This window comes from Triturus cristatus, chromosome 7, assembly GCF_964204655.1.
Source record: "Triturus cristatus chromosome 7, aTriCri1.1, whole genome shotgun sequence".
Lineage (NCBI taxonomy): Eukaryota > Metazoa > Chordata > Amphibia > Caudata > Salamandridae > Triturus > Triturus cristatus.
In genome coordinates, this window is record NC_140590.1 from 1,850,623,527 (window position 1) to 1,850,637,462 (window position 13,936).

Sequence of the window (13,936 nt, forward strand, 5' to 3'; positions counted from 1 at the left end):
CCCAGGCATAGCAGCGATGAGTGTTACAATGGCATTCCTGAGCTCAATGTGGCTCTCCCGTGGCATTGCAGCGATGAGAGTTACAATGGCATTCCTGAGCTCAATGTGGCACTCCCAAGGTATAGCAGTGATGAGTGTTACAATGGCATTCCTGAGCTCAATGTGGAACTCCCGAGGCATAGCAGCGATGAGTGTTACAATGGCATTCCTGAGTTCAATGCGGCACTCCCGAGGCATAGCAGCGACGACTGTCACAATGGCATTCCTGAGCTCAATGTGGCACTCCCAAGGTATAGCAGTGATGAGTGTTACAATGGCATTCCTGAGCTCAATGTGGCACTCCAGAGGCATAGCAGCGATGAGTGTTACAATGGCATCCCTGAGCTCAACGTGGCACTCCCAAGGCATAGCAGTGATGAGTGTTACAATGGCATCCCTGAGTTCAATGTGGCACTCCCGAGGCAAAGCAGTGATGAGTGTTACAATGGCATCCCTGAGGTCAACGTGGCACTCCCAAGGCACAGCAGTGATGAGTGTTACAATGGCATCCCTCACTTCAACGTGGCACTCCCAAGGCATAGCAGTGATGAGTGTTACAATGGCATCCCTGAGCTCAACGTGGCACTCCCAAGGCATAGCAGTGATGAGTGTTACAATGGCATTCCTGAGCTCAATGTGGCACTCCCAAGGCATAACAGTGATGAGTGTCACAATGGCATTACTGAGCTCAATGTAGCACTCCCGAGGCATAGCAGCGATGTGTGTTACAATGGCATTACTGAGCTCAATGTGGCACTCCCCAGGCATAGCAGCGATGAGTGTTACAATGGCATTCCTGAACTCAATGTAGCACTCCCGTGGCATTGCAGCGATGAGAGTTAGAATGGCATTCCTGAGCTCAATGTGGCACTCCCAAGGTATAGCAGTGATGAGTGTTACAATGGCATTCCTGAGCTCAATGTGGCAATCCAGAGGCATAGCAGCGATGGGTGTTACAATGGCATCCCTGAGCTCAATGTGGCACTCCCGAGGCATAGCAGTGATGAGAGTTACAATGGCATCCCTGAGCTCATCGTGGCACTTCCGAGGCATAGCAGCGACAAGTGTTACAATGGCATCCCTGAGCTCAATGTGTCACTCTAGAGGCATAACAGCGATGAGTGTTACAATGGCATTCCTGAGCTCAATGTGGCACTCCCGAGGCATAGCAGTGATGAGTGTTACAATGGCATCCCTGAGCTCAATGTGTCACTCTAGAGGCATAACAGCGATGAGTGTTACAATGTCATTCCTGAGCTCAATGTGGCACTCCCCTGGCATTGCAGCGATGAGAGGTACAATGGCATTCTTGAGCTCAATGTGGCACTCCCGAGGCATAGCAGCGATGAGAGTTACAATGGCAATCCTGAGTTCAATGCGGCACTCCCGAGGAATAGCAGCGATGAGTGTTACAATGGCATTCTTGAGCTCAATGTGGCACTCCCGAGGCATAGCCGTGATGAGTGTTAAAATGGCATTCCTGAGCTCAACGTGGCACTCCCAAGGCATAGCAGTGATGAGTGTGACAATGGCATCCCTGAGCTCAATGTGGCACTCCCGAGGCATAGCAGTGATGAGTGTTACAATGGCATCCCTGAGCTCAACGTGGCACTCCCAAGGCACAGCAGTGATGAGTTTTACAATGGCATCCCTGAGTTCAATGTGGCACTCCCAAGGCATAGCAGTGATGAGCTCAATGTGGCGCACCCGAGGCATAGCAGTGACGAGTGTTACAATGGCATTCCTGAGCTCAACAAGGCACTCCCCAGGCATAGCAGCGACGAGTGTCACAATGGCTTTCCTGAGCTCAATGTGGCACTCCCCAGGCATAGCAGCGACGAGTGTTACAATGGCATTCCTGAGCTCAATGTGGCACTCCAGAGGCACAGCAGCGACGAGTGTCACAATGGCATTACTGAGCTCAATGTAGCACTCCCGAGGCATAGCAGCGATGAGTGTTACAATGGCATTCCTGAGCTCAATGTGGCACTCCAGAGGTATAGCAGCGATGAGTGTACCAATGGCATTCATGAGCTCAATGTGGCACTCCTAATGCATAGCAGTGAGGAGTGTTACAATGGCCTTCCTGAGCTCAATGTGGCACTCCAGAGGCATAGCAGCGATGAGTGTTACTATGGCATTCCTGAGCTCAATGGGCACTCCCGTGGCATTGCAGCGATGAGAGTTACAATGGCATTCTTGAGCTCAATGTGTCACTCCCGAGGCATAGCAGCGATGAGTGTTACAATGGCATTCCTGAGCTCAATGTGGCACTCCAGAGGCACAGCAGCTATGAGTGTTACAATGGCGTTACTGAGCTCAATGTGGCACTCCCCAGGCATAGCAGTGATGAGTGTAACAATGGCATTCCTGAGCTCAATGTGGTACTCCCCAGGCATAGCAGTGATGAGTGTAACAATGGCATTCCTGAGCTCAATGTGGCACTCCAGAGGCATAGCAGTGATGAGTGTAACAATGGCATTCCTGAGCTCAATGTGGCACTCCCCAGGCATGGCAGCGATGAGAGTTACAATGGCATTCCTGAGCTCAATGTGGCACTCCCGAGGCATAGCAGCGATGAGTGTTACAATGGCATTACTGAACTCAATGCGGCACTCCCAAGGCATAGCAGTGATGAGCTCAATGTGGCACTCTAGAGGCATAGCAGCGATAAGTGTTACAATGGCATTCCTGAGCTCAATGTGGCACTCCCGTGGCATTGCAGCAATGAGAGTTACAATGGCATCCCTGAGCTCAATGTGTCACTCTAGAGGCATAACAGCGATGAGTGTTACAATGGCATTCCTGAGCTCAATGTGGCACTCCCCTGGCATTGCAGCGATGAGAGTTACAATGGCATTCTTGAGCTCAATGTGGCACTCCCGAGGCATAGCAGCGATGAGAGTTACAATGGCAATCCTGAGTTCAATGCGGCACTCCCGAGGAATAGCAGCGATGAGTGTTACAATGGCATTCTTGAGCTCAATGTGGCACTCCCGAGGCATAGCCGTGATGAGTGTTAAAATGGCATTCCTGAGCTCAACGTGGCACTCCCAAGGCATAGCAGTGATGAGTGTTACAATGGCATCCCTGAGCTCAATGTGGCACTCCCGAGGCATAGCAGTGATGAGTGTTACAATGGCATCCCTGAGCTCAACGTGGCACTCCCAAGGCACAGCAGTGATGAGTTTTACAATGGCATCCCTGAGTTCAATGCGGCACTCCCGAGGCATACCAGCGATGAGTGTCACAATGGCATTTCTGAGCTCAATGTGGCACTCCCAAGGCATAGCAGTGATGAGCTCAATGTGGCGCACCCGAGGCATAGCAGTGACGAGTGTTACAATGGCATTCCTGAGCTCAACAAGGCACTCCCCAGGCATAGCAGCGACGAGTGTCACAATGGCTTTTCTGAGCTCAATGTGGCACTCCCCAGGCATAGCAGCGACGAGTGTTACAATGGCATTCCTGAGCTCAATGTGGCACTCCAGAGGCACAGCAGCGACGAGTGTCACAATGGCATTACTGAGCTCAATGTAGCACTCCCGAGGCATAGCAGCGATGAGTGTTACAATGGCATTCCTGAGCTCAATGTGGCACTCCAGAGGTATAGCAGCGATGAGTGTACCAATGGCATTCATGAGCTCAATGTGGCACTCCTAATGCATAGCAGTGAGGAGTGTTACAATGGCATTCCTGAGCTCAATGTGGCACTCCAGAGGCATAGCAGCGATGAGTGTTACTATGGCATTCCTGAGCTCAATGGGCACTCCCGTGGCATTGCAGCGATGAGAGTTACAATGGCATTCTTGAGCTCAATGTGTCACTCCCGAGGCATAGCAGCGATGAGTGTTACAATGGCATTCCTGAGCTCAATGTGGCACTCCAGAGGCACAGCAGCTATGAGTGTTACAATGGCGTTACTGAGCTCAATGTGGCACTCCCCAGGCATAACAGTGATGAGTGTAACAATGGCATTCCTGAGCTCAATGTGGTACTCCCCAGGCATAGCAGTGATGAGTGTAACAATGGCATTCCTGAGCTCAATGTGGCACTCCAGAGGCATAGCAGTGATGAGTGGAACAATGGCATTCCTGAGCTCAATGTGGCACTCCCCAGGCATGGCAGCGATGAGAGTTACAATGGCATTCCTGAGCTCAATGTGGCACTCCCGAGGCATAGCAGCGATGAGTGTTACAATGGCATTACTGAGCTCAATGCGGCACTCCCAAGGCATAGCAGTGATGAGCTCAATGTGGCACTCTAGAGGCATAGCAGCAATAAGTGTTACAATGGCATTCCTGAGCTCAATGTGGCACTCCCGTGGCATTGCAGCAATGAGAGTTACAATGGCATCCCTGAGCTCAATGTGTCACTCTAGAGGCATAACAGCGATGAGTGTTACAATGGCATTCCTGAGCTCAATGTGGCACTCCCCTGGCATTGCAGCGATGAGAGTTACAATGGCATTCTTGAGCTCAATGTGGCACTCCCGAGGCATAGCAGCGATGAGAGTTACAATGGCAATCCTGAGTTCAATGCGGCACTCCCGAGGAATAGCAGCGATGAGTGTTACAATGGCATTTTTTAGCTCAATGTGGCACTCCCGAGGCATAGCCGTGATGAGTGTTAAAATGGCATTCTTGAGCTCAATGTGGCACTCCCGAGGCATAGCAGCGATGAGTGTTACAATGGCATTCCTGAGCTCAATGTGGCACTCCCGTGGCATTGCAGAGATGAGAGTTACAGTGGCATTCCTGAGCTTAATGTGGCACTCCCGTGGCATTGCAGCGATAAGAGTTACAATGGCATTCCTGAGCTCAATGTGACACTCTCTAGGCATAGCAGTGATGAGTGTAACAATGGCATTCCTGAGCTCAATGTGGCACTCCAGAGGCATAGCAGAGATGAGTGTTACAATGGCATTACTGAGCTATTTCTGTCATTCTGCAGTTAGGTGTTTATTTTACCCCCCTTATTTTAAAATATTTCCACCACAAAGCAAGTACCAAGTGTGGCAGCATGAATTTGCACGAATAATGGAATAAAATAATTTGAATTAAGGAATAATTATTTCCGACCTGTTTAAATGACATGTTGCAGATAAAGCCCTTTTTTTCCAGCCGAGCCCTTGTGGACATCAATAAGATCTGGAAAATAGTAATGGGGAGCCGCCCAACAGGCTCGGATACATGTGTCATTCCGATGGCCTTTTCACTGCCTCAAGCCCGTTCTCCACACATCCATCCAAGGTGGCTGCACCTATGGGTCGGTCTACTTTCAACGCTGCTCCTCGACTCTTGGGGCAGTCCAGCTCCTGGTTTACAGAGGAGCAGCCTTGACAAAGGAGACCGACCCATAGGTGCAGGTTACTCAGATAGGTGTGTGAACTAACTCGAGTAGAATCAGCCATGATGAGTCCCTTTATGCCCACCTGCCCTCCATCCTGTAGTGTGCCTGTGGCCCTTCAGAGGCAGTGAAAAGGCCATTGGAATTACACATTTATCTTAGCCTGTTTAGCAGCGTGCCCAGCAAACAGTGCAGTTAATCCATGCGTGAGGTCGCTGTCAGTGGGGGTACACGGCGAGTGACTTCTCCACGTTTAATTCACTCTTTTCTGGTTATTCCTTTGATAGTGAGTGAGTTGGCGCGTAGAGGACCCTTGCACGATGGCTCCAACTCTATAACAATGAGTGTGAGTGGCTACTTGTAGAGATGCCTCATTGCGTGCGATCTCGCAGCGGGATGATCTGGCGTCAGCCCAGGTGAGTCGCTCACCTGAGTGACGTGTCCCTGCCAAGGACTCGGCGTCGATGCTGTTCCTGTACCCCAGGCATCCATCCTGCTGGATCATTTGACGGGCGCGCGTCCTGTTCCCGTGAGGAGGTGCTGGTGGGCTGGAGAGGGTACCCCGACATCTCGGGTGTGATGGTATCAGGACGGCTCCGAACCTGCCCTGCCAAGAGACGCTCCTGGAAGACCCCCTTGAGGTCTCATATTCTCTTGTACATTTGTTTGAGGATGAGAGAGTCCGGTATTCGCCATACCCTTCGGGGGTGAGTGGGAGGCTGGGGGGAGGGAGGAGAGTGTTGCAGGAATCCACAGCAGAGCGGAATGTTATTGCCATTGTGAAGGAAAGAAGGAACCTCCTGCAATTAATAAGTTAACCAGGGATGTGACAAGACTCTAAACTGGTTCTGGAGACGAGCGCGCTCACCTCTGTGCCATGTAGTACTTTAACCCCTTTTTTCTGAGGACATTCCGTCTTGTGGCCCGGGTTAGACCCGATCATCCGAAAGCAGTGTGTGCCGGGAATAGGTCGTCCCTCTCTGGCCACTCGGTGCCCTTTGTTGTACTTGTGGCGTGTTTCCACTCTTGTTGGCAAGAAGTAGACGTAATCATCAGGGAGTGTTCTGAAGCATGCGCCACATCCTTGATCTCTAGATCTCCCAAACATTTTCTAGTGGTTTGAGCCAGGGTGCCCGACTAGACATGTAAGAGGGAACTGGCACTGTTGCACTTGTTTACCGGGGTGGCACCCAGCACCCGCCTGTGCCACAGGGAGCAACGTGGACGCCGAGTCCCATAGAGGGCAGTAGTACCCGCACACACCAGCCTTACCTCGCTCTGGGATCGCGACAGCCTGGCGGCTGGGGTAAGAGGCGCCATGTGCTGGTCTGGCCCATCTGTGGGGGTGGAGAGGAGCTCGAGAGCCGAGGGCGAGAGCGGAGGAGACAAGAGGAGTGCTTTCTCCCGACGACCCCTGCAGGCCTTTGTATTCCTGGGAGTGGAGCTCCGCTGAAGAGGAGAAAAGAGAACAGCAGCAACGTCAAGAAAGAAGCATTGTGTAGTCAGGCGGATGATCTGTGGGTGGGGAGGATGGAGTGGAACTCGGCCACTCTTCACCTCGACCTGCTTCGTTGCTTGTGCTGTCTCTGCCTCCTTTTCTCTAGCATGCGCACGATGTAAGGCATCGCGCGCATGCGAGACAAAGAGTGCAAATTCACCCACCAATGACACGGCAAACAAGCATTGAAAATGCATTAGGACTCATATTTACGCAAGACGTATTGCATTTTACACGGAAGTGCGGGCGTAAAAGAAGGCATGAACGGGAGGGGGTGGGGGGGTGGTGGTGGTGGTGTAAGAAATTACGGACCACCGGAGGGAATGTGGAGAGGCAGGGGACCTAAACTGTTTTTCTAGTAAAGGGGCCAATGGCCTCGTAATGAGAAAAATGACGACATGGCCGTCAATTGGCTTGAAATTATGATTCAAGCCAATCAAAAATAAGGCTGGAAAGTGGGCGGAGCTTCCACCGCTATACTGTGTACAGCATCTCTCGACGAGACAGGGCATGCGCTGCCTAGGTGAGACCTAAAAATTAGTTGATATGCTTACAAACAGCACAAACAATGGCCTTTCTGGAGATCACAAATACGTGCATTTGTTGAAAACAGTCTGTTTGAGCGGGAGTGCCACCAGACGTATACCGGCCATTGTCTGTCTTGGATTTCTGGAAGATCAAGGATCTGCTACACCACTAAGACTTTATGTAAATAACACTGTATTCATTTTTAGGTCTCGTGAGCCAAAGGCTCGAAGAGACATTTTATATGTGGGTTTTTCAAAGTGCTACCCAGTCTTTTGGCTGGCCTAAACCTTGAGTGCACGAGATCACATGCACGTGCACAGCTGCTCCTCTGCTCATTGCATTCCCCCTCCCTTCTCACCCAGCCCTTTGAGGCTCTGCTCCATTACTTTCACTTTCGCTGCTTTGACCCTTGCATTCCCCCCTCCCTTCTCACCCAGCCCTTTGATGCTCTGCTCGCATCTCCCTCCTCCCTGGGCGTGAAGGGAGACAGAGCCATCCTGCTTGATTAATGGCTTTTTTTTTTTTGTCTTCCAGTCAATGCGACAATCTTCACCGCCGAGTGCACTTTGGTGCTTGAGTCAATCAGACTTGGTGTGAATTGTGCCCTTTCATCCCTGCTGTCAATACAGCCCCGGGGGATCCGGACTCGCAGGCTCAATGTTAAAACTTTGGTGCTTGAGTCAATCAGACTTGGTGTGAATTGTGCCCTTTCATCCCTGCTGTCAATACAGCCCCGGGGGATCCGGACTCGCAGGCTCAATGTTAAATTCAATTATCACTCTTATGTTTTGCACAGGATGTGGTTTCATCCAGTCTCAATATCTCGCATTTTTTTTTTATTTCTACGTCGTCGGAGCGCGCGCTTTGAGGAGACCTCCCTGCTCTGGAGCAAGCCCAGCCTCCGGATGCATTCACTTTCCCGATGACGTTTTTTTTGTGTTTTTTCCCCCCACGCGTGAATCACATGCACCGCTGCCCCAGTTACAACGTGAGCACCAACAGGTACTCCTGTGGGAGATGTGTAATGCGGGCTCTGGTGCTTTTTACAGATAAAAACGACAAGCAATTCCGCCATAGTGATAATACAAAACTGGTCTTTATTCAGGAGAATTCACGTGGGGCAGCAGGTGTCTGCTTAATCAGAAAAAGGCTACAAATACGCATAAATAAACGTTGTGTACTATGCTGTTTGATTGGTGTCTGCAGGATACTTCTGTTCGGCTTAATGATTTCATGAGACTGAGAAAAAAAAAAAACTTTAAAAACTGCGAACATTGTACAGAAGGATTTTGTTTTCCTTTTATTTTTCATTAACGACATGATCGGACTACCAAAGAGTCAGATGTCCGTGCTCCAAGGGGTAAAACAGCAGATGCCGTTGGCATCCGGTGTTTTGCAAAGGCAAGCATGTCAGAAAGATTATGAATGAAAAGTGTATTTCCTGAACTCCAGAATTGGAGAGCTGATTCTCCACGCGGGATCTCCGTGGGACCTTGACATTGAGACATTCATGCGCTCCGGAGTGCCGCAGGACCCGAAAATATTAGAGGTGGGCAAGCCAGCAAGTTAACAGGCAGTGCTGAGCCACAGCAGAGCAAAGAGTCTCTTTGTTCTAAGAGCCTGAGAACGGGCTGTACCATCCAACTACCTGGCATGTGCATCGTGCGAGAACGGCAAGGCTAAAAATATGATAACTCTTTAAAAAAAAATATATATATCATTTTACTTTTAGTACATTAGAATATTACTACAGTAAAGGACATATATTAGAAATAATAGTTTCTAGGAAAAAATGTAGACAAGGCATGGGCGAACTGGGCCCAGGGCCAGGCCTGTCTGCATTATATCCCCCGCATTAGGCCCACTCCAACCTGTACATGCATGTCATAACTTGCATAATTTTTTTAATAAAGTTAAATCAGATGTGTGTATGTTTTTCTTGAGATAAATCTTAGTCGGGGTTTGTATTTAACATGTATGATATACTTTGCGTCATGCCTTCATAACTCACAATGGCCAGTCATAAATCATTAGGACAGGCCCATAAATCATTTTGCAGGCCATAAATAACTTCGGACAATGTCAGACCATATGCATGACAGGTCATAAATCACCTTTGCCATATATCAATCCAGTCCTGTCATATTTATGACTCCTTTAGTTGTTGAGGCAATAATACATGCCGATTTTGGGGTCATAAAGTTTCTTGCGGATTTTTGTCTGATCGCGCTGGGGGTAGACTCATCACTGTTCGGCCCAACTCACTACCTTGTCAGTCCATTTTATGCCCTTCCGTCTGGAGAGTCTGGGCTGCGAGTGCCATGCTCTGCTTACTCCCCCTGTTGGTATATGCACCCTGCTGTAAGGAATCCCCAGGTAAGTGGCCAGTGGTGACATTTGAAAGTGGTGGCGTAAAATTGTCGTACTGCACCGCGGCGAGTGAGCAAAAAAGTAGCGCACAAATTGTGCATTTTCAAGCATTATTAAAGTTTGAGCTATTGGTGTTGCATTATTTAGCAATGCCAATAGCTCAAACTTCAATAATGCGAGACCTATTGCATTGCAAATGCTTGTTTAGATAGCAATTCCACTTTAATCAACAACTGGGAATAATCTAGACAGCTCTTGAATGCATTTGAAGTGATTTCTTATGTCTTACAGGCGTTAACATGAAAGTACTGGTCATGCTGGTAAAACACCTACCCGGTGGAAACCCTGTCCTGGAAGTTTGCAAAACTCCCTAACGCGCTGTGCTCCATATCCCTCCATCTATCTTCCGTGTCCCCCCAGGCAAGACCCGCCGCTTGGATCATTCTCTCACCTTTTTACTGCTTCTCGCATGTGTAAAGAGCGAGCTGCCGTCACGCAGGAGAGTGAACAGCGCGCTCACTCACTTAAATATGACACTACATTTCCCAAGATGCAGCTCAAAAGCCATCAGTAACGCGCCTCTCGTAATTGGCCTCACGCAGTCCGTAACAGAGCACAGAAACCAGTCCATGAGACCGCTCTTCTATTTTTACATTAGTAAGACAATTAATAGAGATCATTATTTTTACTGCATTTACACAGCAGCAAAGCAATAGGGTTTTTTTTTGGCCTCCGTGGAGGGCCCATGCTCGTGCTCATAATTGCCCGCTGTGCTGCAAAGATGCTTTTGCCCGCTTTTAAGCCCTGCATTGACCTAACAACTGAAACACGCGATGTTCTACTTTACATAGATTTGTGAGAATGTTTTACTGTATGTGGTTCCTCCAAATGTAGTGCCTAGGAGAAAATTAAACCAGCAGACCAAGTCACCCCTGTTTGTAAATACAAATAAGGTGGTTCTTGGGGTGGGCAAGAGAGTGGGGGGGAAATTCCTTCTATCGGAACTAGGGTCCTCAGACACCAAGCAAGCTAGGTGTCATGCTTCATCATATGAAGCTGCTCCTCGTTGGGTTGGCGCTGCGCGGGCACCCGTAAAGGGGCTCTTTATCGGAGATCTTTTGTTCCTCGCCTTATGATGCAGTGGGGGTGTGTGGCCTTTAATGTGTAGATACAGTGAAAGGGTGGTTTAAAAGAAGTAGGATAGTCCAAATAAGACTTAGAGTTAGGCCCAATGTTAGCCTATGGCAGGCATGGGGCCTTTGGTTGGTGGCTGCTAGCAGGGAGGCCACGCGGCTGTGGGAACTGGGCGCCTGGTCACTTACTCAGGGCAATGGGGGAAGTAAGATAGAATAGGTGTTGCACTTCCAGGGGCACTCGGGCGGCTGGGTGCAGGGTGCTTTTGAGCCGTCGGGCACTCAATGTATTTCAATGGAGAGGCTGCAAGATGAACAAAGCTCGGGGACGGAGATTCTTCAGGTGTGACCACCACTTCGAGAGGTAAGTTGGGAAGCTGTAGGTTAGGTAGGCACCCCGGAGTTGGACACAGGGAGCCGCAGGGTGCCGGGTGCAGAGGTGCCTTTTGGCGTCAGGAAATCTTACCCTCTGCTGGTCGCAGTTGGAGGGGTCCCTGGTTGTGAAGCTGCAGGCGTCGTCAGGAGCGTCGAGGAGGGTCCTTGGGTGCTGGATTCTTGTTCACTCAGGCACAGGCCGGGCTCGGCGGGTGCAGAGTGTGCTGGATTTGCGGTTCCTGGCTGGCACCAGGGGTTGTTGCTTGTTTTGAGCAGAACCACTGCTCGTGGGAGTCCCAGTTTTTTAGATGAGAAAGGCATTCAGGTCCTCCGGGGTTTTCGAGGTTGCTGGCCACTGGAGATGCCGGGGTTTAGCAGGCCAAGTCAGTTGGTGTCGTGCTCTTGTTAGCAGCTGCACGGCAGGTCTTCTTTCTTCTTATTCTTCTTCTTGTGTCAAAATCGGGATCTGAGGAAGGAATTCAGGGTGCCCCTAAATACTAAATGTAGGGGTGTTACAGGTAGGTAGAGGTCAGGGACCAATGGGTCCCTTCCCATGGGTGGGTACACCCCCTAGCCTGCCACTCTCCAGTGGGAGGGGGGCAGGAGCCTAGTCATGATTGGGCTCTCGCCATCTTGAGGATGGGGAGCCCTACCCAGAGTTGTGCTTCACCTCGCCTCCCCCACCTGAGGGGTGGGGTTGGCACACCCCCCTTCCTCACTTAGGTTTCCCACCGATCTTCCCGCCAGAGTGGGGGTCAGAACCGGTGGGATGCGAGTTGCTGAGTACAGCAAGTGGCCTGGAGAAGCTCATAAAGGTGGCATGCCTTTGAAGCTTCCCCTGCCCATCCTGGGGGAGGAGACCTAGCACCTCGCCCAGGATGTGCATTGTTGCAGACACACGAAAGCGGGTGGCTCTCTATCCAGGGGTCCAGCAACATGTCTGCTGGGTGGCAGCCTAGGCAGCCTCTCAGGCAGGACGCTGGTTGTTGGTTAGGTTCAGGGGCATCTCTAAGATGCCCTCTGTCATGCATCTTACATTAAATCCTACACTGGCATCAGTGTGGGTTTATTGTGCTGAGAAGTTTGATACCGAACTTCTCAGTCTTCACTGTAGCCATCATGGTGCTGTGGAGTTTGTGATGACGACCTCCCAGCACCATATACTCTTAATGGCAGCACTGCATTTACAGTGCCCAGGAATGGACCTGGGTACTGTAGGGGTACAGGGCTCATGCACCTGTACCCTCACCACTGGCATAGTGCACCCAGCTAGAGGGGTGACTGAGGTATGCCAGGGCAGTGTGTTTGTGGGCATGGCACACAGGGATGTGTGCCATGTCGACTCTCTATTTTGTTCTGCACCAAGACACTCAGCCTGCAACGGCAGCGTGTGTGTGTGTCAGGGTACAGGGCCCCGAAGGGTGGCACAATAAGTGCTGCAGCCCTTAGGGGCCTTCTCTGGTCACAGTTCCCTGGGTACCTATGGTACCATTTACCAGGGGCTGAAATGTGGCCAGAGATGCCAATTGGGTGTAGGCTTCAATGCAGATTTAGGGAAGGAACACAGGCCCTGGGCACCTGATTGGCAGGAGCCCAGGGCACACTCAAAGTACATCAGCAATTCAGCAAAAAGTGGGGGCATACCATGCAAGAAAGATGGCACTTTCTCACACCTAATATATGGTATACTATGTACCCAGGGCATAGGTACCCCAGAGGCCTACCAGAGGCTGCAGCATGTATGATGCCACCCTTGGGAAGCCTACCAAAATGACACCACAGGACTGCTACTGCAGCCTGGGTAAGGTGGTGCATGCACCCCTTACTGAGATACGGATTCACTATATCTCTCTATATTATTGCACATATAAACCCATCAGTCACCACTATGGCAGGCCTTACTAATCCTGAAGGCAGGTACTGGGTTTTATGTGAGAGGGTGTCCATGCATGAGTAGAGCCCCTCTTCAGCCTTCGGAACCTTTATTCCGGGGTTGTTTGTGATGCAGCCAAACCATATACTCTTAAGTGCATTATAACCAAACGGTAAATGCTAACTTTGGGATGGCTGCACATACCCCCCACATCAGTAACTGGTGTGGGAGTATGATCCCACCCTTCTAGAGGGAGAGACATGACATCACCGGTATACCCGGTACCTGCTAACAGAGACCTGGCATCACAAAATGGATGCTGCCAGCCACAGACACGAGTCTGTCCATCTGCTGCTAGACGAAACTCCGGCAGGGGAGGCCTGTACAATAGGTTTCCTGTCAAAGGGAGGTGTCACCACCTCCCAGACAGGCTTTAGTGTATTAGGGCTGGGTGGGTGCACTCCAAGAGTGCTTTGAAGTCCAGCACTGGGGGCACATTTGGTGTCCCTGTGCATAGTCCAGCTCAAACTGGTTGCAGGGGCTACCAGCCCCTGCTCTGGTAAGAAAATGGACAAAGGAAAGGGGTGTAGCCACCCCTCTTTCCTGACCCTCCCATAGGTGTGTCCCCAGATTATGACCAACCCCTTCCTGGGGTATAAAGAAGGAGCCCCTGACTACAGGACTTTATATTACACCTGGACGAAACTCTGATACTGAATCCTGGTACTTCGACGATCTACATTGAACTAGATGACTGAAGAATCTCCCCTG